The sequence below is a fragment of the Notamacropus eugenii genome, chromosome 4, assembly GCF_028372415.1.
Source record: "Notamacropus eugenii isolate mMacEug1 chromosome 4, mMacEug1.pri_v2, whole genome shotgun sequence".
NCBI classification, from domain to species: Eukaryota; Metazoa; Chordata; class Mammalia; order Diprotodontia; family Macropodidae; genus Notamacropus; species Notamacropus eugenii.
Genome location: NC_092875.1, coordinates 53,880,607 through 53,906,079, shown reverse-complemented (window position 1 = coordinate 53,906,079; position 25,473 = coordinate 53,880,607). Strand labels below are relative to the sequence as shown.

The following is a 25,473-nucleotide window of genomic DNA, read 5'->3' as shown; positions in this document are numbered from 1 at the left end:
TCCAAGCACCCTTCCCTGGCTTTGAGTCCAATTGCACATTGCTCTGCTTTGCTTAATACTGGTCTATGCCTTTAAACTAGGTATTATTGCCGTTAAAACGTATGTCCATTGTCTGTGACTTTCATCTATGCCATTAAATGAGAGGATTATGAGGGAGAGAGGACAAGCAAAACGTAAAAAGGAAAAGAATTCCCAGCTCAGGCTGAGTGGGTACAAAGAGGAGATTATGGGAGAGAATTTCTGCCATTTACTAATACTGAAACCAGCCCAAACTCCAGTCACTGCTTGGAATCTTCAATCTAAGAGCCAGCACTACCAAGGAATGGAGTATATGAATGTGTGTAGCTGTTCAAAGAATCCTACAATAGAACAAAGAACCCAGTCATAACACCTGCCAGGAGGGTATGCAGGCAGGTACCTCTATATGCCAATTTCCCAGACTACACACAGTTAAGGCATTCTTCTGATTGTCCAGTTAAGATTTTTCCAAATTACCCACTTTGAACCTTTCCATGGCTCATGTAACTGGATTTTTCAGAAGGCCGTCCTTTGTTTCCTTGTAGAGTTGGATATCTTTCAATTATAACATATGTGAACACTTTGGGAAATGTTAGAGCTGGATCTTAGAGATGATACATGTTTACCCCACTTATTTTACACATAATTCTTCCCCACCAATATCAGCTGTTTTAAGTCAATTCCATTTCTTTCTTGCCCCTTTTGTCCTGGGGTCTTCTCCTGAACTCACAGTTGGTATCCTGTGTTCTGAACTCCCAAGAGGGAGTTCAGACTAATCAGTTTTGACTAGAAGATGTATTGTTTTCACATACATTTTCCTAAAGAAGTTTTCTTCATAAAACAGTACGCCAATGTCCTGGCTATTTAAGATCTACCTGGCCAAAAACATTGGCAATGAGTCTGCTGCTGGGGTATGGTTCTCACTTGGGATTCTCACTGACCCCCTGACTAGTTAGAAAGGGGCAGCCTCCTTTATTTTCATAATTTTTTTCTTCTACTGCTACTTAACTGATTCCCAGAGTCTGAATGAAGCCCTTGTACTGCCTATGAAATTATTGAAATTTCTCTCTCCTCAGTGCCCTCTGACTTCCTATCAGTCCCCTCCTATGCCCACAGAAGACTTTGAATATTTGGGGTAAAGAAAAAAAAGTCCATCTAATTTCCCCCCACAAAATAAACACCCATATGCTTTGGAGAGTAGCATTTTCTTCCACTGAAAATACTTGAGTTATGAAAGTAAAATTAAAATATGGCCCTTGTTGTGTTGCTATCTACATCCAGTAATATATTAACACACATTTATATGTATATTACATGTACTGGTATGTGTATTATGCTTTGCAAGTGGTATATAAATATTATTAACTTTTATCACTAATTGAACGAACCTAGCCCTGAGCCAGTGATGTCTCTATTCAGCAGTGATTTCCCCACAAAGGATCATCTGAAACAGTAAGAAGTTAGGTATCATTCATAAAATCAACAAGGATTAGGATTAGAGAGGAACACTTTTCAAACATCCTCCCCCCCACCCCCACCCCAAGGGTACTGGATTTACAATAAAAGGAGAGAAGATATGGAATTCTGATTAAAGGAGAGAGATGGGATGGTAAAATGCAGGGGCAGCTGTGTTGGCCTCTTAGAATAGGTCAGAGACTTTAAATCTCAAAGTGCTTCAGATGTCAGTCGAGAGGTTGCATCGGTGAACAAGCCAACGTTGTCTGCACACACAGCAGATCTGGTTACTAAAGTATAAGCCAAAAATACTTGGGGCGAAAGCTGGCAGTAACTGATAGGCTTTTTGATTTAACAATTAACAGTAAGTTATTTAAAGTGACTGTATATGCCAGATACTGAGGATATGAAAATGAAATAGTCTCTGACTTGAAGCTCTGTTATTACCATGGCTCTTGGGTTCAGGATTCTGAACTGTCTGCATCAGAATCTGAGGGGAGTGATGGTCAAGGTGGTGGTGGTGATGACTTGTCTGTCATATGTTTCCTCCTCTCTCTCCCTTAGGGAGCCTTGCTGCTTCCACTAGGCTGTTTTTTGTAGTTATTGATTACAAGTTGGTTCCTTCTCCTTTTCCCCACGTGAGGGCTGTAAGGACTGAGCTGATAGCAAGATGGTCTGAGAATTGCTGCCCCTCTCAGGACTATTGTGCCTATGATTCTAAAATTATTTTGATTTAAATTAAATCCAATGAATAGTCAACATGTGGAGAGATAAATAAATATAAAATGTATGCAAATTAATTGGGGGGGGGGATTCAAAACTGGGGAAGATGGGGAGGATGGAACCAGAAAAGTCTTTTTGTATGAAGGGTTACTTCATCTCAGTCTTCAAGGGAACTAGACATTCCAAAGTCAGAGGTGAGAATAGAGAGCATGCTAGGGGTGGAGAGTGGGGCAGAGATGAGGACTTGAATAGTGAACGTCATAACGTCAGGAGAGAAGAGAGGAGGGAGCATACCCAAAGTTAAAGAATTGCTACATTATACTCCATCACCTACTTCCCCATAAAGGGGCACTTTTAAGGATGCCAAAGGGTGAAGTATTTTCCACCCCACCTCACCCCCATATGACAGATCTCCATTTACAATTACAAAACAATGATTTGATTTCATTTCCTTATTTGAAGGGTATATACTACGTGGCCAGCCATACGGATATGCCTTTTTGCCATAGATTTAAAGTGTATGCTAAATCAAAGTTCAAACTTCTCTTTTGCTCACAGAAGCTTTTTCTTCCCAAGTGTAGGACGTTGCTTTTAAACCTATTGAATTTCATCTTGTTAGACATCCCAAACGTTCTAGTCTATCAAGATCCTTCTGGATCCCGACTCTGTCACACGCTGTTAGCTTGTAGTTCCCAGTGAAATAGTTGTCTTTGGCAAATTTGATGAGAATTTGGATGTCTTTGTAAATAGCTAACATTTGTACAGTATAAAGCTTTTACCAATATTTATGCTCATGTCAATCCTGGAAGCTGGGTGTTTTTAACCATCCTCATTTTCCATATGAGGAAACTGAGACACAGAAGGGTAGTGCGATCCTAAGTGCCTGAAGTCAGATTTGACGTTAGGTCTTTCTGCCTTCAAGTTTCGTATCCTTTGGCTACTACGCCACGCAGTTCCCCCTTTATGAAAAGTTGATTTTTTCTTTTTTTTTAATTTGTCACTGCGGAGAAGACATTATGGATATGGGGTTAGATGGATACGTATATGTGGGTACATATATATGTGTGTGTTAGAACTACATAAAACCTACTGACCTGCTTAGAACCCTCAGCAGTTTGACCGTAGTCGGTAGGATTCGAACCTACGCGGGGAAACCCCAATGGATTTCTAGTCCATCGCCTTAACCACTCGGCCACGACTACGTGCGGCAGGCTCTCCTTTACTGCCAATCTTTCTACGTATAATATGATTCTGTGTCGGTGCTTATTCTTTTTACACAAATAAACTGCAGCCCTTCCATCATTTACCATGTACCCTAATCTAGGAGACTTACTATAGCCAAAAGTTTTCTCTAACTAAGCCAACTGCGTACCTCTCCTATAAAGCACAAACACGACACCGATACACCTACGCTTTCCAGCTTCCCAGTACCCGACACACTTCCTCTTCATGGACGTAGCTTTCGAAAACGCCGACCCCCAGTCTCCCACCCCTCCCAGAAATCCCCTCTCTCCCCACATTGTGCCTATGCACTTTCGAATACCTTTTGACCAAAGGCTTAGAAAAGTATGTATTGAAAAAATTATGGGACGAGTCTAAGAAGCGTAAAGGTGAAGATTTTAACCAAGTGCTCTTGGAATAGTCTTTTATTTTCCCCTGGCACCCCTTAGACATCCTCAGGCACTGATTGTGAAGAAGTGCATGTGGGGGGTATGTTGTTGTTTGACCCTGACCTCAGGAAAATGATGCCCCGGCTTGTGACAAGTGAATCGGATTTAAGTGACTGGGGAAGGTTCACCAGTGTCACTTTACCCTCCTGGGCCATGTGGCGTCCAGTGGCAACATACAAATCACAACGCGTATAATTTCCACGTCGAAGAATGGAAGAAGCCGGTTCTTTAGGGACTTTGTACAAAATCCCCTTGGAGAAATAAGTGGCCACCGCTCAAGGAGGGAATACAAGTAGGGTGAGGAAACACGAGTTATCAAAATCCCAAACAACGAAAGAAACCGACGAGGATGGGATTCGAACCCACGCGTGCAGAGCACAATGGATTAGCAGTCCATCGCCTTAACCACTCGGCCACCTCGTCCACCGCAGAAGGATACTTTCATTTGTTTTAATTTTGCTTTGCTTTCATCGAGAGGTTGGTTTCTTTGTTTTTAGCAGTCATTGTAAAGTCTTTGCAACATTTTTTCTTTGAGGGTGGGAGGTCTTAGGAGGCCAGGTCTTATTTGGGAAATCACAACCCTGCGAGACTGAAAGAATAAAGCTGCAAAGTCTTTTCTTTCTGCTCTTTACCTCTCTCACATCCGATGCTTTCTCCCTACCTCTAAATTGGAATTACCTTTCCTCACTTCCACCTATAAAATACTCTGAGAGTTACCCCATTCACTCACAAAAGACCTGGAATGTTGGGTCCCCTGCGGGTTAACTACTACGCCAGACAATTAAGGGTATTTTCTATATCCGCACTCCTTAAGCTATACTCAGGACCCTTTCTCCGGGAGGGGAGAGAAAAACAGAGGGAAGGGGGGTGCTTCCCGTAGCAGTCAGCCAATAGATATAATTAGCTCAACGCATTTACTGCAGTGGCAAAAGTAGGACCAAATCAGTTGCAGAATATACGCACCCCACCCTGTAACTTGTAGCACACTCTTCTACAAACACTCAGAGTCGGTGGAAAGAAAGGAAACCTGGTAAACTGGTAGTGAAGCACAAACGAATTCAGTCAACACTGCAGGAGCTCAGGTCTTTCTCTCCTGGAGTTCTCACCTTGCTACCCGCCCGCCCTCTCAAAAACTATCTCCTGCGAAAAGTCTCTGCTAGGCAGATTTAGCTCCCTGCGTCTGGTTTTTGTTTTTGTTTTTTCCACCACTAGATTCTCAAACTGCCAGAGTGTGAATCCGTCATAGACGGCTCTCTTCTCATCTAATACAGATGAAGATCATTTAAGCGATTTCTAGCCCATTTACTCTGTGTATATTTGGTGGGAAGGGGAAGGGAGGTAAGTGAAATTGGTGTCTGGCTCCCAGCTGCATCTTGGTCTTCTTATGCTTAAGTACTTGCTTCTGGAGGTGAGGCCCCTAAGAGGAAGGGAGGAGGAACCGAGAGAAATTCCCTCTTCTAGTAGAGAGGAGGGATTGCATTCCTCAGAGCTAATTGCTGCTTCAGCAATGCCTCGACTCACTCCTAGGCTTGCAGCCTTGGCTTTGTAGAGGCCATCCTATTAGCCAAAGGCCAGCTGCCCTTCCAAACGCTTCGGGCAAAATACAAGTTTCCTAACAGGTCATATACCTCCTTGCTCAGCTCTAAGCCCTGTTAGGTGTTTTCATTAGCTGTCGAAGGGTGGGAAATCAAAAGATTAGAGACTCTATTAGTTTTCTCCACCCTAACAAATTCAGTTGGGCAATTCAAACTTAGGAAAAGGAAAGAAATCCCAATTCGTCGATATCCAGGAGTCTCCAGAATTAGAGGTTTTCCCTTACTTACTCAGATTCGCTAAGAGAAGCTGACATGACAACATCTGGGTGAGTTGCTGGGACCATGAGGGCGGAGTTGGGCGGGAATCCGGAATCAAGAAGGGGCTGGTGTGGCAAGCGAGCGGTGGTTTATAGTTAAGGAGGTCAGCGTTCCTGAGTTAGCATCTTCGCGGCCCAGCGGCGAAGCGTCGGGCTACTGCTATCCCACGGTCCCAGCCGCATAGCAGCAAATCCAGTGAAAGCTTCCCCAGGAACAAACCAGCGAAATGAAGAGCAGATTAGCTGATCCCAAGCGGGACATGAGTAGGATGCCCTAGCCTTGTAGTTCAGAGGACATTTTTCCTGCAGATTCCAGCACCGAAGTCCTGCTACGCAGGACTCTCGGCTCTTCCGAAAGTGAGAGTACTAGGCCAGGGCCCATACAGAAAGCGCAAGGAAAAAAGGGAGCATTAGGAGATCCGTGAAGACAGCATTCGAGGGTGGCGGCAGACGACTGCAGACAACTACGGGGCAGCAAGGATTTAGAACAGAAAAGGTGGCAGGCAAACCCAGGCTTGCCTCGGAAAGGGGAAGAGGAAGCAGTAAGCGCCAAGATTGGGGTCCCTGCGGGTTGCACAGTAGCTTTTGTGGAACCAGCGGTTAATTTCAATGTTGTGAGTCACGGAGGAGAGACAGGAAGGCAGGCAGAGACAGACAGAGACAGCGACACAGAGAGAGACAGACAGAAAGACAGAGAGAGACAGAGAGACAGAGAGAGAGACAGAGACAGAGAGAGAGACAGAGACAGAGAGAGAGACAGAGAGAGAGACAGAGAGAGAGAGAGAGAGACAGAGACAGAGACAGAGAGACAGAGACAGAGAGAGAGACAGAGAGACAGAGAGACAGAGAGACAGAGACAGAGAGAGAGACAGAGAGACAGAGAGACAGAGAGACAGAGACAGAGACAGAGAGAGACAGAGACAGAGAGAGACAGAGACAGAGAGACAGAGACAGAGAGAGAGATAGACAGAGAGAGAGAGAGACAGAGAGAGAGAGAGAGAGAGAGAGAGAGAGAGAGAGAGAGAGAGAGAGACAGAGAGACAGAGAGAGAGATCAGGAGCCGGGGCAGTAGCCGAGAGTGTGATATAATAGAGGACTTGGTTGTGCGTTGTTTGTCTGAGAGACGACGTGGTTTTGGACTAATAAGGAGAAGACTAGTGAGGAAGTAGATAAGAACAGGCATAAGATTCCGCAAAATTCAAATCTAGGGACAAGACATTTTGATAGGAAGGAGACAGGAAAAGTATTTTGTCTTAGCTGAACTTTTTCAAGAGTCTGCTTTAATGAAAAAACGTTAACGGAGCTAGTTTCCGTAGTGTAGTGGTTATCACGTTCGCCTAACACGCGAAAGGTCCCCGGTTCGAAACCGGGCGGAAACACCGGTCGTCAGTGTTTTGGTTTTGTTTGATTGTTTTGTTTTTTTGGGTAAACTGTTATGAGGCAGTGTAGCTTTGGGCCACTGGACATTTATAAAACACTCGTACTCTGTCCTCCAGGAGTTAACAAAATATTATAAACGCTATAGGACGCGGACAGATAAGTAGAAGAGGTGGGGGTAGCCGTGAGACAATGGCGACATTGAAAGGGCTCGGATCGTATGAGTTACAGAATCGTTCAAACTGGAAATCAGGGAAGTTTTCAGGAGGAGAAAGGATCCTGGATGCATCAATGAATGTAGGGAAGGACGCTAGAAGATATCACAAGAAGCCTTTCATTTTTCTCCAAAATTGTCCCATTCGTCGTTTCTTATGGTACTACAATCCATTACATTTACATACCACAACATGTTCTCTAATTATTAATGGGGTAGAGCATTTTCTCATACAGTTGTTGACAACTTGAATTTTTTTCTTTCGAAAACTGCCTGTTGTTAACTTTTTACCATTTATCTATTGAGGAATGGCTTATTAGTCTTATAAATTTTAATTCATTCCTAATGCATCTTTATTTTTAAAAATACCTTGTTGCAAAGATTTTTCCCTGTTCTCATTTCCCATCTAATTTTCATTACTTTTGATTCATCCATGCAAAAAGCTTTTAAATTTTTTATGTAGTCAAAATTGTCCGTTTTCCTTGTATGATCCTCTCTGCCTTTTGTGTCGTGATGAACTCTTCTATCCATAGATCTGAAAGTTAATTTCCTTGCTCCTCGAATTTGTTTTACAATGTAACCTTTTATATTCAGGTCGTGTGTCCATCTGGAAATTAATGATCTTGGCTTGTGTCATGAGATGTGGGTCTAAATCTGCTTCCAAAGGGCATTCCAGTTTTCCTGGCTTTTTTTCTAAAATCAAATTTGAGTCTGTCTTCAAGGTAGCTAGACATTCCAAAGTTTTATGTGAGGAGGGACAGCATTCTACCATAAGGCATCTAGAAACTTAAATAACAGGTGTCATAATTTCAGAACACAGGATTGGGTGCATAATAGTAGTAAAAGAATTTCTGGGATATACTCCACTCACTGTTTTTCCATCCAAGTAAGAAATCTCCATTTCCTGCTCCACTGTCTCAGCTGACCTCCAATCTCACATCTCCAACTGCCATTCAGACATCCCAAACTGAATGTCCTGGAAACATCTTAAATTCAAAATTTCTGAAACAAAACTTACTGTCTTTCCTCCCACAGCCTTCTCCCTTCCCTATTACTGTAGAGAGCAACACCCAGTCATCAAGTTCAAAACTGTGGCGTCATCCTGGGTTCCTCATTATGTCTCAACCTACACATTCAAACAGTTGCCAGGGCCTGATGACTTTATCTTCGTAGCATCTCTTCAAATGGTCCCCTTCTCTCCTCTGACACTGCCATGATGCTGGTGCATGCCTTCATTACCTCATGCCTTGATTATTGCAAGAGGCTTCTGGTGAGTCTGCCTCAACCATCCAATCCATCCTCCATTGGGACACTAAAACTGATTTTCCTAAAACACAAGTCCAATCATGTCACCTTTCTCTACTCAGTAAACTCCAGTGGCTTCCTATTGCCTCCAGCAACAAATACAAAGTGCATTATTTAGCATTACAAAACCCATCATAACCTACCACCCATTTCATATCTTTCTAGTCCTACATCTTAACCTCACAATGTACTTTTTGAACCAATGGTACTGGCCTCCTGGCTGTTCTGTAAATAAGACTCAGCTCTCAGCTCCAGGAATTCTCTCTGACTGTCCTCCATGCCTGGAATGTTCTCCCTGCTAACTAATCTCTTTGACTTCCTTTAAGTTCCAACTAAAATCCTATCTTCTACAGGAAATCTTCCCCAACCTCTCTTAATTGAAGTACCTTCCCTTTCTTAATTATTTACTATTTATCCTCTGTATAGCTTGACAGATATGTACATACATATAAATAGATATTTGTTTGCATGTAGTCTCCCCCATTAGATTGTAAGCTCCTTGAAAGAAGGAGCTGGGTTGTTTTTTTTGTTGTTGTTGTTTGTTTATTTTTGTTTTGTTTTTGCCACTTTCTTGTATCCCTAGTGCTTAGCACCATGCCTGACACATGGTAGGTGTTAAATAAATATTTATTGGTTGATTAATAAAATGGTAGCTTTAGAAAAGGCACAAAAAAGATAATTCCACACTTCTCCCCCACTCCCCATATGATATTGTTAGTCAGTCAATAAAGATTAGCCATCTACTACGTAGCAGTGAAGCAACAAGTAGTAAACATCTCGATTTTAAATTACAGTGACAGTTTGATTTCATTTACTTTGTTCGAACTTTACTGAAAAATAATCCTACAGGGTCAATCGTATTGAAGCGTCTCTTTGCCATTGGTTTCAAATGCTTGTCCATCAATTTCAGACTTTTCTGAGTGGTTTTGGAGATCTTTTCAGAAGGTGATATTACTAGCGCGCGCGCGCACATAATGAGAGGAGGAAAACACGCTGCGTTCCCTCATAAAATACCGCATATCAACAACAAAAAAAAGGGTCATTTGAAGTGGAAATTATGTGGGAGAGGGAGAGAGAATCATTTCAGAGAACAGAGAAATAATTTCAGTTCACAGGACGTTATTTACCGAAGACAAGTGCGATAAAACCAAGAACACAGTGTCTCCAATAGCCTAGGTTCTTTCTCACAGATTTGAAACAAAGTAAGAAGAAAAAAAAAGCCTCCTTTTACATATCTCCAAGATGTTCAGTTTTATATGATCAAACATTGCCTTACACGAGCTGTGATAAGAAATCTTGGAGGAATCTCCCTGCTTTTGGGTACTGGGCTGGCTATGCCCAGGAGTTTCCGGACGTCGTAGTCTCAAGACTGTAGAGTTTATCTTTCAGAACCCAAAGGAGCCTCTAGTCTGGAGCGACCAAAAGTATTTTCTTTTTTTCCTCCCTGCTGTCTTGGATGGAAAGCAAAACATGTTAGTGTAAGGATGGGGGAGGAGGTGAGGGTATGGCAAGAGACTAAACACTGAGATAGTTTGAGTAAGCATAAGTTCTGCGCTCGATTAATATTCTAGTGCTTTCAAGAAAAGGTGAGGAAAGCTCTTAAGGTGCTGGGTTGATCTTTGTCGAATTTATGAAAGATTTTGCGAAAGAATGGTACCAAACGGTCATTAAGAGTGTATTAAAAGCCTACAATATTGAGAGTGCATGCAGGAGACTAATTGGTAATTCAATAATCCCTGCAAAAAAACCTAGCACGTCAGCCCGGCTAGCTCAGTCGGTAGAGCATGAGACTCTTAATCTCAGGGTCGTGGGTTCGAGCCCCACGTTGGGCGAGTTCTTTTCTTCATACACAAAAGGCAGCTGTAAGATCTCCTTGTGCAAGTATCTGAAGAAGACTTTCACTCCCTTACCCAACATTGTATACATCAAACTCTGAATACCCCAACCATGTTCTAACCGTATGATACATATCTTTTTTTTCCCTCCACTTTGGAATATCTTTTTTTTTCCTTCGTTCACTCAGACTTACGCTCTCACTAGCTCAGTCTTAATCACGACTTAGTAAAAATTCAATAATCTCTGTGTGTGAGAGAGAGCCAGAAGTGAGAGAGAGAGAGAGAGAGAGAGAGAGAGAGAGAGAGAGAGAGAGAGAGAGAGAGAGAGAGAGAGAGAAGACAGACAGACAGACAGACAGATAGACAGTGTTGTGAACATGATTTCTCTCCTACCCGCAATAGACCTTACAATCTCCTCGGAAAAGAAGATGCAAGCAAAGTCACTTAAATATTTCGGGATGAGTATTTTGGAGAGATTCATAGCTATGGGCTGTGTACGGGCCCGAGAGGAAGGGCGTTAGAGATATGGAATATTGGGGAAAGTCTTAACAGAGGAGGTAAATTTCGCCTGGTTCTCTCGTGACCAGGTAGGAATTCAAGAACACAAGGGACCACATACCAAGTCCAGGAGTCTGCACAAACAAAACGCCTCCGGCCCGCAAAGGTGCAGGATCTGTTTCTGGGCAAGGATCAATCCATGCTGGTCGAACTCTGGGGTACGAAAGGATAAGCAGTATGATTGATGAGCAATAGAACATACTTCCACCGCTGGGCTTCAGGGACTTAACTCGCCTTCAAGAGCGGAAGAACTGAACAAGCCACAGAAACCCCCAAATGCCTCAAAATCCCTCTCCCCATTCCACCCTGCATCATTCTTGCTTCATCTTCCTTAAAAAATACTCTAGGGGTAAGATGTCATTACCTGGCTTTTATTATTATTATTATTATTATTATTATTATTATTATTATTATTATTATTATTATTATTATTATTATTCTTTCACGGATATGTGCCTTCAAGCCCCTGGCAACCCAGCTGCAGTTGACAAAATTATCCGCCTGGGGAGAATTCGGCGGAGCCCAAGGACCACTCGGGGAGCCAGAGCAGACCAGAACGCTTCTGCTTCACTACTCTCCCCTCTCTAATCCAATCCAATAAATATTTATTAAGCGCCTACCGTGCGCCAAGCACTGTGCTAAACTCTGGGGATACAATTTAAAAAAGAGAGAGAGAATCCCTGCCCTCAAGTAGCTTACAATCTAATCGGGGAGGGGGCGGTGTTAAGGTACAACACTCAAAAGGAGACAAGAAAGTCAGGGAAGGAAGGGGGAGGGAGGGGGCCTGCGTCTTGTTCCCTGGACTTGAAACCAGGTGAAGCAGTATATATAGTGGAGGGACCAAAAAGTCCAGTTTCTTCCCTCTGTAGAGGAAGATATTGGGAGGAATTTGGTCCTCTGCCCTCCAGCACTCCAACTTGAAGAGAAAGAAGGTGAAGGGAAGTAGTAGTATGTGGCAATGTTTGAGTTAGCAGCAAGATGGTGAGATTAGATGAGGTTATGAGGTTAACCTGGTAGGGCATCTTGTACCATTGAAAATAGGCAGAGCATCAGGTGCAGTGTGGAGTGAGCCACACTCTTGTCAGGCTTGGGGCCTGCTACTCTCTTCTCCACGGTGGCTCCCCTCTTCTTCTCCTATGGCTTTTCTGATATTATTCTACCTAACCAATCCCTACTGCCCTCTAGGGAAAAACAAAACCCAAAAATTTCACTGTGAATGTGTTGGTTTAGATTTCTTTGATAATGTTTTTTTTTTTTTAATTGGGATGTTTGTTAGGGATCCCAAGGGACATGGGCCCCAAAGGAGAACAACTTTCTCAAGGAAAGTGTTCCTAAATGCCTTGGGATCAGAACCAGATAGCTGGTGGGCACCTTGGAGGATAATTAGCCCACTCTGCTCATTTTCCAGATGAGGAAACTGAAGCCTAAGGGACAACTGGACTTCCTTATACTACGTGGTCCCTAGTTACGTAATCAGAATGTGAAAAGACACAATTCATTCTGTGTGAGGATAAGTTAAAACAAGTGGACATCTTTCCCCCGGAGAAGAAGAGGCTTGGAACAGAAGAGCTGTCTCCTATGAAGAACTCTCATGTAGAAGATTAAAATTCATTCTCTCTCTCTCTCTTTTTCTTTTCTTTTCTTTTTTCTTTTTGCTGTAGAAGACAGAAGAACCAAGAGTAATGGGTGAAATTACAAAGGCAGCAATTAGATTGTAAGCTCCCTGAGGTCAGGGACAGTCTTTTTATTAATTATAATATGTACATAACAGCTAGTTGATGTCAGAGCAGGATCTGAACACAGCTTTTCTGATGCCACAACTAGTGCTCTTTCCTTTGTATCCCACTGCCTCCCCAGATTAAGGCTTTTATTCAAAAGTTTCGGTGAAATATTCACAAAGACTGGAAACGGAGACATTTTAGAGGATTCACCCTCAAACCCATCACAAGGCACAAGGGAGCCTTATCTTCATCAGAGAGCAGGCTCAGAAAGTCTCCAAATGATTCCGCCAGAGTCCTGCCCCAATCAGCAGCCTCTTGACTCCTCTTGGAAGCAGGACTTTAAAAGAAGGAACAAACTTCTGCATGCTTTCCCAGGACCCAAACAGCTGCTTTCTCTTTCTGCCTTGGGTAAGTTTTTAAGTAGGGTCTATCACTTCCACATAAGAAAAAAGGCCTTTAGCTTTTGTTGGGCCTGGAGAATCTCTCCAAATCCCAGTTCAGCCAGAAATCTATCCACTTCCCAGTGAATGGGCTCCCAATGATCTTAGCCATTGAGCTGTTGTTGTTTTTCCATTGTGTCAAATTCTTTATGAATCTGTTTAGGGTTTTCCTGGCAAAGACTTTGTTGTGCATGGCCATTTCCTTCTCCAGCTCATTTTACAGATGAGGAAACTGAGGCAAACAGGCTTAAGTGACTTGCCCAGGGTCACACAGCTAGTAAGTGTCTGAGGTAGAAATTTGAACTCAGGTCTTCCTGACTCCAGGCTCACCATGCTATCCATTTCATCTCCTTAGCTGCCCTAGCCATTAAGCTGGGAAGTAGAAAAATAACGTTTCTCTCCTTTGGTCTCAGGACCTTCCTTTAAACTAAAGACCTAGTGAAGGTCCTTGTGAAGTTGTAAATAACTTGTATGGCTGCAGATCAAAGAACTTCAAAGTTAGAGTCATCCTTAGACACCATCTAACCCAACCCTTCCTGAAAAATTTTCCCATCTGCAACGTATCTCATGAAAGTAACGTTCATGCAGCCTTTGTTGGAGGCCCTTTAGTCATGGTGTGGAACAGGGAAAGGACCATAATCTCCCTGAGGCAGTTCATTTGGGTAGTTCTACTTTTTAGGACATTTTCCCTCTCTTTAAGTTTGTTTGCCCCTAATCTAATCCAATAAATTTATTAAATGCCTACTATGTGCTGGGTACCATACTAAGCACTGGGGATATAATTAGCAAAAAGACTGTCCCTGACCTCAGGGAGCTTACAATCTAAATGCCTCCATTATAATTTCACCAATTGCTCTTGATTCTGTCTTCTAGAGCAAAGAGACAGGGAGAGAGAGAGAGAGAGAGAGAGAGAGAGAGAGAGAGAGAGAGAGAGAGAGAGAGAGAGAGAGAGAGAGAGAGAGAGAATGAATTTAATCTTCTACATGACAGATCTTCATGGGAGACAGCTCTCATATTCCTCTTAAGCCTTTTCCTCCCCACGGGAAAGATTTCCAGTTGTTTCAACTGCTCTTCACACAGAATGAATTGTATGCCTTTCCACATCCTGATTACATCTTCCTGACATATTCCAGCTTATCTTATGTCCCCCTACCTTTGCTTAAATATGGCTCAAAGCTGATATAGTATTCCAGATGTGGACTGAGCAGGGAGGAGTTCTGCATAGAGCAAAAAAAAAAAAAAAAAAAGAATTAGAATACCCATCTGCCTTCCTGAACCATGAAATGCACTGTGGACTTGGCTAGTGAAGGTGAGAGTTGATATGCCTAAACCAAAGGTGGGGAACCTCTGGCCTGCAGGCCACAGATGGCCCACTTTGACTGAATACAAACTTCACAGACTAAATGACCTTGATAAAAGGATTTTTTCCGTAAAACTTGGACTCAAAGGGCCACACCCAGGGACCTGGAAGGCCACATGTGGCCTTGAGGCTTCAGGTGTCTCACCCCTGGCCTACAATATCAAGTGAGTGAACTGCAAGGAACCAAAATGTCCAAAATAGAATAACTTCAACTTCATTCTATATGAGGATCATTTCTAGGAACTGAACATAAGAAAGAGGTGTCTTGAAGAAAATATAATAGCTGACTTCCACTCTCTGAAAAACAGTCATGCAGAAAACTTTTGGAATTTGTTCTGGAAGGTTCCAAAGGATGAAATGAACCAGAAGTAATGGATGGAAATATCAAAGAGGCAAAATCAGGTTTGATGGAAAGTGAAACATTACAACAATTAGAACTTTCCAAAATTTTAATGGGCTACCCAGCTCGCTCTAGGCAGAAAAAGAGAAATCAGCTACAAAGTGCAGTCATCAGAACCTAGAACTGTGGACTGAGTGATTGCAGTAGGAATGACCTTCACGTTCCTTTCTCTCTATGTTGTCTTTTCATAAATCTTATTCTTCCCTACCCTTTCAGTCACCACCTCTGCTGAGTCCTTCACACATGACTGGAACTAACCTAGTATCCAACTGATTCCTCTCCTGAGGCTTAGCTGGTTCCCTCTGAAGATGATACATTTGATACATTTAAGATGTATCAAACAATGTCCTATGAGGACAATCAAGGATATGGAGTTCCAGAGCTCTTTGTCATGATTTCAATAGTGACAGAGAATAAGAAGGGATCTGTTCTCTTTTCTGTTTCCAGTCCCTTCCCCCTGCACTACTGTCCCCTTTCTCTTTCTGGGTCTGCTCCTCTGCTTGCTGCCCTGCCCTTCCCTGAGGTCTTCTCATTTCCCTGATTGATAGCAGGTAAGTTGGTCCAAGATGTCTTTTGGGCCCTCACCTAGGTTTATTCTCACTTAAACTCTTGCTTTGGCAAGATCTAGTGGAAGGCTGCTAATAAGAATGGCAAGAACCCTTACCACCTCCTTGAGATTTTCTGAGCCAGTTCTGTGATGCATAAAGCTCCATTTTTGTACTCTTGACTAATCATCTAAGATGCCTTTGTTTCCAGTCTTTGTGACTCCTTTAACCCAGACATTAAGGAAAAGGCATGGTCCTTAGAGGCCATGGGGTATAGTAGAAAGAATGCTGGCTCCAATACTAGAAAACTTACCTTCAAATCCTGCCCCTGACTCTAATTATATTAATATAAGCAGGCTCTTTTGTCTCTTAGTATTCTTTCCTGCAAACTGAGGGAGATGGACTAGATGCCTTCTAAGGTCCCTTCAGACCCTTACATTCTGACTCAAAACTGTTCAGAGAAGCTTTCTGTGAGGAAAATTGGACTCCACTGGGGCCTATCCTCCTTGAACTGCCTAAAAAATATATTTAACTAGACACAAAAAACAGCTAACAGTACTATTTGTTTTCAAGAACATTGACCATAGAGAATGGTTTTGCCTATGTGACATGAACCCCAACCCCAACCCCTGCAACCCAGGGAAGCAACAGCTCCTGTGATGGATTGACAGCAAGAAAATGTAGGAGAAGAGTCAAAGGGAATGTAGTCATTGAGGATCAATAGTGAGACACAAGGAGAAGAGAGTAGCAAACCTGGGATTTTGACAGGAGAACAAATCTCAAGAGATGGTTGTAGAAGGGAATGCTCTCTGCCACTTGGGGCTGATCTGCATAGAAGAGGTAATTGAATCCTATGGAATTCCCTGACATGAATGGGCAACTTGACTGGACTCATATCTAAGAAATAGTCCTAAATATGGCCTTGTTCCCTGTAAGGTGTTCTTTCATGAAGATGGGACTACAATAAAGAAAGAAGGTGAGGGAGTGGGTTGTGATTTTAATTCATTAAAGGGTTTGTGTGGCACAGTTGGTTCCCATACTCTGGAGTTAACTGAAATTTGGGTCCTTGAATCCATGAAGTGGAAGGAGCTTATATCTCCCATCACTCACGTTGCTTGCCCTCTTTGTACTCTAGGCTTTGGTCCAAATTATTCATCCCTTGACAGCAACACACCATTCATTTTTGCCACAGGCCCGTTTTTGCTCATGCAGACTTCCAGGCTTGAATTATGATTCCTCACCTTGTTTTCCTGCACTGTCACACATGACAGCCCAAGGCTAAAAGTACCTTCTCCAAGGTGCCCACTCCATTAGCTCTGTCTCAGACCTCATGATACACTTGACTTTTTACCTTTCTAATTCACTCATCCTATAATATTTCATGTTTTAGTTACTCCATTTATGTATGTCTTCATTGGCAAGGGAATCGTAAGGTTCACCGAGGAAAGAGAGAGTCTCTCAGCTAAATATTATATCTTCCCCACATCACATATGCACTATTTGCACAGGGAGAGCTTGAGGAAGGATTCATAACCCTTGGGTGTTTATTTTGTGAAAAGCAAAATGACTTATTTTACAATAAATGTCCATAGTCCTCAGTGCATATAAGAGGGAGGGGTTGACAAGGGAATTAGAGGGTAGGTGGTAAGAGGAGAGGAATTTTCATCTTCTCTTAGGGAGTATGTGCTTTGACAGGAATCTGGAACTCTGGTGCACGTGAGAAGGACAAGAAGGAGGAAATCTTATGAGTCCAGGACCTCTCCAGTGAACCCTACCTATGGATCTCCAATCCATCTCCTTTAAAACTTAATCTACTTAAACAAGGAAAATGGAAGAATAAGCACAGAATGACCAAACAAGATAAAGCTTGGCACCAAAGAAGAGATATAAGAAGACCACCCGTGGCTACTTTGCAGAGATAGGGGGCAGGGTAGGGCATGGTGGAGAGAGAGAATAGGTGTGGAATATTGCTTACACTGTCAGATTTCTTAATTATTAATCAGTTTTGCTGATTTTCTTTTCTCTTTTTATCCTTTTTTCAAAGTTTTTGTTTTGTGAGGGGGAGACGGAGGGATATAAGAGGACATTTAGGCTAGGTTAAAATAAAAACTATCAATAAAATTTATTATTTAAAAATCTTGTCATGAATTTCTCAAACATTCTTCTAAAGGAATTAATATTCTCTCCTGATTAAGGAACCAATATGCAGACTTTCGACAAGATTGACAAATCCAACAATCAAGCACCAGTAGCTTCCAATTGAGAGATCCTTCAAGTTGAAATGGTCTACTTTTCCTAGTCATGTAACCATCAGCAAATAGCGTGGGTACTTTGTAAACATCTAGATCAAGGGGAAATTCCCTCTTTTAAAGGCTCAACTCTAATTCCAACTCCCTGAGAGATTGGGAGTATGAACTAGATGAATTCATGAATGAATTCAAAATTATTTTTAAAATGATTCATTTTTTCTTAACTGGCTTCACTATTTGGAACTTTTGAGGCACCATGCTCCAGGAAGTTTGTTGTGATCATTGTAAACTTTACATAGTGTGATGTTATGTTCATAATGATAGGGTTCCAATATGGAGTCACTTGGGCTCATAAAACATGCATGCAAAGAGAGACGGTTTGTAATTTCCCTTTGCTAATTCTGTGTCAGAGAGATAATGCTTGCGGCTTCTGATTGGATGAATTCTTGACCTGCTGCAGAGGTCTTCAATTTTTCTGCTAAAATAGTTAAGCTAGATACTCCCACCACGGTCCTGATAAAGAAACTTCCCCCTACCCTGACTTCACCACTTAAGCCTTGTACAGATAGACGATCTAAAGAACTTTTCCACCACATCTGGGTCTGATTGGGAATGTCCCTTCCCCCATCTGGCAACAGTTACCTCTTCTCAACCAAACCTATTCTTGTCGTATGTAATTTTGCCACCTGAACCCCAACTTTGATCCAACACATCTCGCTCCTCCTCAGGCTATGGTGAATGGCCTGCAGGTGGGCACAAATTTCTGCTTATATTCCCATGGTGTGAGTATATACTTGTGTTTTTCCTGCTTGCTGCTTTGCATAATGAGCTTGGCTTTGTATCATCTTGCTGAGTACCAGTTTTCTAAAAACCGCTTTCACCCGAGTTGTGAGGTCAGATAAAGCACTTCCTTATTAGTTAAACGCAAACAAACAAACAAGCAAAAAACCCAAACCTCATCTTCCTGCAAGATTCCTTCAGCCTTGGTACTGATTGGTGAGTGAAGCCTTGAATTCCAAAACGTCCACTGGAGTTTGACTCAGGATGCACAGACCATCCTTAGTTCCTGATGTCATCAGCTAGCTAGGAACGAGGCTAGGAGAGCGATGGGGAAAATGAGAAGTTGGAGAAAGACAGCTACCAAGCAGACAACGCGATGGATCATTATCCTGACTTTCAAATATGAGTGGAAAATCGCAGGGAGGAAAAACAAGTGTTTTGGAAGGAGTCACGGAAAAGAACTGCCGTGACTCGGATTCGAACCGAGGTTGCTGCGGCCACAACGCAGAGTACTAACCACTATACGATCACGGCACGCCACCAGATCAGGTGCTGGCGGAGCCGGCTTCCATTTCATCCAATTAAATCTAAATGAGCCAGTTTCCCATTCCTTTCACTTCCATTTTTCATTCTTTCCGTCTGCAGATGAATCGAGACATTCTTAGTTGTTAGGCCATACACAAACAATTTCCACAGCCCGCCTGACTTCATAAAGAACAGGTGATAGGCACCCGCTCAAAGAAGACTGGTAAACGTGTAATCAGCTGATTAAACAGAGTGGACGCTTTTACTCCTCAAAGTCCACCAATTTTGGACACTTGCCCACACTGCAGGAAAATTGGGAACAGTTGACTTGCACCGGAAAGATTTCGGGATTTAGACCCTCGGCTGCATGCCAAGAGGCTACCAAATCTTGCGTGGAGTTTGCCAGCCCTTCTTTCTCCCTACGTTTCAAATTCTATCTCTTCTCCGGGATTGTGAGCCAGCACTTTGCCTCTATCCAACCATTCCTAATTGCAGGGGTGACAACTGGCTTCCCACTCTGTCTCAAATGACTCTCCATGGAAAAGTTAGTGCTGAGTAGAGATAATATCATAAGTAAGGATAATAATCGCTGAGTCATATGCTTGCAATGTGCTTTCCATAGTTTACCTCAACAGATTCCTATATCAGTGCAACAAGAGAAAAAAAGTTTTAATATTACTTTTATAAAGGCGAGTCTAATATCATAGCACGTGTTGATATTGAGAAAACTCAAACAGTGTATTTTACTGTATGTGTTCAGATCTTCAGTGAACATGGGGGGAAGGAGCTGATAAAAAGCCTTTCCTGGCACATCTCCTCCCATCCTTGGATAATGAAGCAGGTAGGAGGGTGTTTGTGAGACAGGTTGAAAGGCATTTCTTTCCAGCTCTCACTGACTTGCCTCATAGTTTAATGAACAAGTCTTATGATAGACCTTGCTTCCTCCGAAAGGGCCAACACTACTGATGGAAATGTTGATGCTTTGGAGATAAAGTACCGGAGACCACGGCTCCTCAAGCTTACTCTAAGATCCTTGAGCAGAGAAATAGTCATAAGTCCTCTGGGGACCCTCTCTGCCAGTTTGAACTGGATTTGGGGAGAATGATCTCAGAGGAGGACCCTACACTTACACACTCCCATATGAATACATATGTGTGTTTCTGTATGTATCTATGTATGCACACACATGTGCCAAAACTGCTATCACAGTGTCTAGGTCTGATGATATATTTTCTATTCTGTCTACTTGCCTCTTTGCAAAAGGAAGGAGGAATACATCCCCGTCTACTCTTCAGGACAACTGGTTTTCCAGGATTATTCAGAATTTGGCTTCCTTTTAGTGATTTCTCACTTACATTTTTTTTGGCCGTTATGACTTCTACAGCTGATTTCACTCTATATCAGTTCATACCGACCTTCCCATGTTCCTCTGAACTCCTCATGCTTGTAATTACTATTTCAAGGTATTCTGTAACAATTTCTCAATTGCCTCATCCTCTTAAAAATTTTTTTTATTGCTTTCCATTTCTTACATCACCCTGGTATATCAGGTATCTCTCCCTCTCTTTCTCCCCAGAGCCATCCCATATAACAGCTTTTTTTTAGAGAGGAACAAAAGCACCCTCTTTTGTTTCTGGTTCCTTTGCCCCTTTTTTTATTTAAAATTTTTTACTTGCCATTACTTGTTTTTCAGAAACCTGATTTCTAAAGGTGTCTTTCCTCTATCCATTGAATCATCCCTTGTAACAATAAAAAAAAAATATGGAGAAAAATGTTCAGCAAAATTAATGACATATAATTTTCATTTGACGATACACACGTACATATGTTCACCTTGAGTCCATCACTTCTCAGTCAGGAGGTAATATGCTTCATTCCAGTTTCTCTGGAGACATGATTTGTTCTAGCTTTGATCGGATTTCAAAATTTGATCTTAAGCATTTGCTCAAAATCTATACCAAGGGAAAAATGCTTTCACTTGAGGGTTTCTAATTGTCCTTCCAGTTTTCCCGTATTAGTTAACATTGTAAGGTGAGATTTTTTTCTTGCTTGCCACTTTTCTCTCGCCTTGGTGGGGAAAACCCAAAGCTGTTTCTAGGCCAAAATCATTCGTCCATCACCTACATTGCGGGCCAGGCTACTGGTGAAGATAATGTCTATTCCAAACTCCGCTCAGGAACTTCTTCCTGTAAGGTATTGTTCTAAAAGTATGTTTCCCCCATCCAGTGAATCATCCCTTATAACAATGAGTAAATAAAAATATGTTTCCTTGATCTATCTAGCAACAATGGCACTGTCTACCTCCAAATATTTCCCGAGATAGTCATTGAATAATGTCCGTGACCCATCAGGGTAGAGACCTCTCCAGAATGAGTCTTCTATAATCCTCTGCCTATTCCAGGGTAGAAAGTGTCTGATCTTGCTCTTAAACAAAGAAAATTTAATTCATTAAAACTGTTTCCGCCCGGTTTCGAACCGGGGACCTTTCGCGTGTGAGGCGAACGTGATAACCACTACACTACGGAAACCACCTTAAAACTTTCACCCATCCAACTGAAAATAATTTTTAAAAACTTACCTTCCATTCAAATGCCAAACTATTTGGTCATTGCTACTCTGCTACCTATTTGTTTATGTCCTGGGGTCTTTTCAAATTAACTGCAGATCAGGAAATAATAATATGTAAGTTTCCATGATCCATCTAGCAAAAATGACACAACCGCCATCATCCCCATCACTACCGCCGCCACCATCACCTTGTAGACTGCTAGTGAAGTCAGTCGAGGTTGGAGAAGGACACAGGCACACGCCATTCATCATCCTTGTATGGGGAAATATGTACAGAGAAAAGCAATTCTGGCAATTTCTGAGACTTGAGAGCCCCAAGTACTTTAGATATCAGCCACCATCCAGGACAAGAGTTCACCTTCCTTGAACTTAATCAATACAGAAACTCAGGAGAAACAAGGCTTACAGGGAAATCAAAAGTAAAGTGGCTTGTCTCAGCTCCTTAAAGGAGGTGTTTCCCTTTCATTAGATTAACAACCACAGGCTGCAGAGGCAAGGAGAGAGAGGCTTTCTTTCGTTCTTTTCCTCGTTCCTTTTTTCCTTCCTTCTTTCCTTCCTCTCTTTCTTCCATCCACCTATATAAAATAGAAGTTAGGTGAGAAAGGGAGTGGTAAACAGACGAATCAATTTAATTCAGAGGATATGATTTGCGAAGTCAAACAGATGTAAATAAAATAAAACCAAGCCCAAATCCCTCCTGCTGCCTGTACCCTTTCTCACAAGAAACAAGGGAGAGTGCCATTCAGACTGGTGAACATTCACTTTTTCATTCCCAGTCCTAGATCCTCTGTTGCAATTTCTGTCCATTTACATGCCACAACTCACCAAGAATATGCTGCTCTCTCTTTCCCTGTTGGGTTTTTTCCCAGTTATTTACTTATTCTTTTGAGCTCCGTATCAGCTTCCAGAATCTAAAGTCTCAGTCAGCAGCAACCTAACCTTTGTTCCAACAAACCTTGTTTGTTTGGCTCTGCTGTTGTTGCATCCATATTGTCCTATTGCAGGCTCCTTTTAAGGCTTGCCTCATCCATTCCCAAATTCCAGGTTGTCATCATGACTTTTAGGTGCTGCGGAACTAAGGAACCATGTCTAAGTATAGTGGTTCCTTTCTTGTTTCCTACAGTCTCTACTTAACTGTTAACTAGCTCCAGCACCATATGTAATACAAGATAACTTGATATTTTTCATTTCTCTGTATCTATCTATCTATGTATCTATCTAACTATCTGTCATCTCTCTGTCTCTGTCTATCTGTAAATCTTATTCTTAGGTTCACAAAATTGTAGGATGACAGGCCTATAGGTGAAAAGGACCTCGTTTCATTTAGTATAGGGTTTAGTAGAGAATTTGATTGTTGTGAGACAACTCAGCAGCTATCTAGTCCAACCTATGCATGAAAAGAATCACCCCTACCTTCTCCTAAGAAAATGGATGAGTGATTCCTTGGTCTCTGCTTGAAGACTACTAAGGAGAAGGAACTCCACTACTTATTGAGGAAACCCATTCCAAGACAGCAAGTGTAAATGGGCCTCTTTGAAATTCCCACTCATGGCTCCTGGTTCTGACTTCTAGGGCTAGGCAGAACAAGTCTAATTTCTCCTTCACAGGACAGCTCTTCAGACTCTTGAAGAAAACTATCTTCCCCTCCTCTGTTCCTCCCCTCACAGCCACACCTCTAGACTTTTTTTCTCCAATTCCTTTCTGTCCAGTTCCTTCAAGAGATCTTCATCTAACACAGATTCAGGTCTCTTCATCCTTTTGGTAGCCTTCCTCTGGACACTCTGTAGCTTATAAATGTCCTTATGAAGCTGTCATGTAGAGAAGTGAACACCGTACTCCAGGTGACATCTGAGAGCAAGAGTACAGTGGAGCAATCATCACTATTCCCAGAAGCTAGCTTTTATTTTATTTTTTGGAAATTAATTTAATTTAATTTTCAGTTCCAAATTCTCTCCCTCCATCACTCCCTCCCCTCCCCATTGAAAAGGCAGAAAATACAAAATCCTTTACCCATATACAGTCATGCCAAATACATTTACTCATTAGCCATAAATTGTTAGAAATACGTAAATTGATAGATAATAGCTTTTGTTTTTAATGGCCACAAAACACCACCCTCTCTCATTTTTATATTTCTCAAATGTGACTAGCTTTATTGCTATTGAATTTCTTCTTATTAGACTCATCTCAATATTCCAGTCTGTCAAATTCTTTCTGCATCTGGATACTGCAATCCACTGTTAGCTATAATAGCTCTTAGGGAACTGCCTTTGGCACATTTGATGAGAATTCCATCTGTGTCTTTGTAATAGCCAGCACTTATATAATATAGTGCTTTAAAGTTTGCTAAATGCTTTCCAACACCATCTCATTTTATCTATACTTTCACTCTGGGAATTAGGTGCTATTATATCTCCATTTTCCAGATGAGGAAACTGAGAAACACAGAGATTGTGAATTACCTAGGGTTGCAAAGTTCCTGAATGTCTAAGGCCAAATTTGAAGTCAGGTCTTGCTGACTCTAAGTCCAGCACTACAACACTTGGTTCTCTTCCTTATGATTAAATATGTAAAACTGGACGGGATCAACTATCAAAATTAGAAGTACCACTTAAAGTAAAGAAACAAGCCCAATGCCCTATTTCAACCTCCAGAAACGTAGTTAGGTAGGATTCAAACTGTTAGAAACATTCTTGACACACAAAAAGGTATCAAGGAAAATTTAATACAGCAGAATTCAGAGGAATTGAAGGCCTTGGCCAAAGTAGACTCCAACCCCCTTTTGAGGAGGAGGGAGTGCTGGATACAGAAGTGAAAGAATTCTTATACTGTTAGTTCAGGACAGATCCTCCCGTCAGGAGACAGATTGATTGGTCCATTCTCCATTAGGTCACCACCTTCTCTACATGCCCATTACGTAACCACCCTTGGTGAGATCCCCTCTCCTAAACATGTTTCAACATAGGACCCATGATCAGAAAATGGAGGGATAATTTTGTGCGGGGTGTGTCAGTTTATATGCATGAGGTTATTTAAGCAAGCACAGTGAAGAAAAGTTTTCTCCCAGGTATTCTAGGTCATTTTCCCTGACTAATTTAAGCTAGTTTTAGATTTGATCCCCTTTATCAAGTACCTTGTAATTTTCTGAAGGCCACTGTTTGTCTCCTTATTGATTGAGTCCACTTGCAGGCTGCTAACTTTCTTATTATCTGACTTATTCTCAATGACTTTATCAACTAGTGACTCTGGAAACTTAACTTTTTGCTGTCTCTCCCAGAACCTCTGGGGGAAATCCCAATGTCCAGTCTATCGCTTTAATCACTCAACCACTACTACTAGACATAATGTCTTTACTGCAACTTTTCAAGGCATAGTGCTTTTGTGTAGGTGGATTTTTTTCTATATAAACAAATCGCAGCTCCTTTATCATTTTACCACTTGCTCTAATCCGGATTTGCTGTGGCCAAAAGTTTTCTTGAACTAAGCTGCCTCTGTACCTTTCCCATAAAGCATAAATACCCCACTGACAGACCTCAACACCCATGATTTCCAGTTTCCTAGTAACTGACAAGCCTTCCTCTCTGAGGGCTTTGCTTTGAAAAAGTCCTCCATCTCCCACTCCTTCCTGCAGTCTCTCCTCCCTTGGTTGGTTGGTTGTTGTCTTTCGATTTCGAAGAGGACCAAAATGACATCATCATGATAAAGTGAAGTTTCAGTGTGTCTGACTGTGGCTGATCAGATCACTATGAGCTCCAGGTTGAGCACAGATAGTCTGTATGAATATTTGGGGAGGATACTCCAAATTTACACATCCTACATTTACTTTGTGCTGCTGTCTCAATTCTGCTTTGCTCATAGAGCACGGCAGCGTTTTTGGT

General features: G+C 42.0%; 6 non-coding genes across 6 annotated transcripts; 2 read left to right on the top strand and 4 right to left on the bottom strand.

The window, feature by feature from the left end:
• Positions 1–3,316: 3,316 nt before the first annotated feature.
• On the bottom strand, positions 3,317–3,398 carry TRNAS-AGA (transfer RNA serine (anticodon AGA)). Its single transcript has one exon. It is a non-coding gene; the product is annotated as a tRNA-Ser (tRNA).
• An 809-nt stretch (positions 3,399–4,207) lies between these two features.
• On the bottom strand, positions 4,208–4,289 carry TRNAS-GCU (transfer RNA serine (anticodon GCU)). The gene has a single exon. It is a non-coding gene; the product is annotated as a tRNA-Ser (tRNA).
• Positions 4,290–7,024: 2,735 nt separating this feature from the next.
• Positions 7,025–7,097, top strand: TRNAV-AAC (transfer RNA valine (anticodon AAC)). The gene has a single exon. It is a non-coding gene; the product is annotated as a tRNA-Val (tRNA).
• Positions 7,098–10,373: 3,276 nt separating this feature from the next.
• On the top strand, positions 10,374–10,446 carry TRNAK-CUU (transfer RNA lysine (anticodon CUU)). The gene has a single exon. It is a non-coding gene; the product is annotated as a tRNA-Lys (tRNA).
• An 8,518-nt stretch (positions 10,447–18,964) lies between these two features.
• Positions 18,965–19,036, bottom strand: TRNAH-GUG (transfer RNA histidin (anticodon GUG)). The gene has a single exon. It is a non-coding gene; the product is annotated as a tRNA-His (tRNA).
• A 2,446-nt stretch (positions 19,037–21,482) lies between these two features.
• On the bottom strand, positions 21,483–21,555 carry TRNAV-CAC (transfer RNA valine (anticodon CAC)). The gene has a single exon. It is a non-coding gene; the product is annotated as a tRNA-Val (tRNA).
• Positions 21,556–25,473: the final 3,918 nt, after the last annotated feature.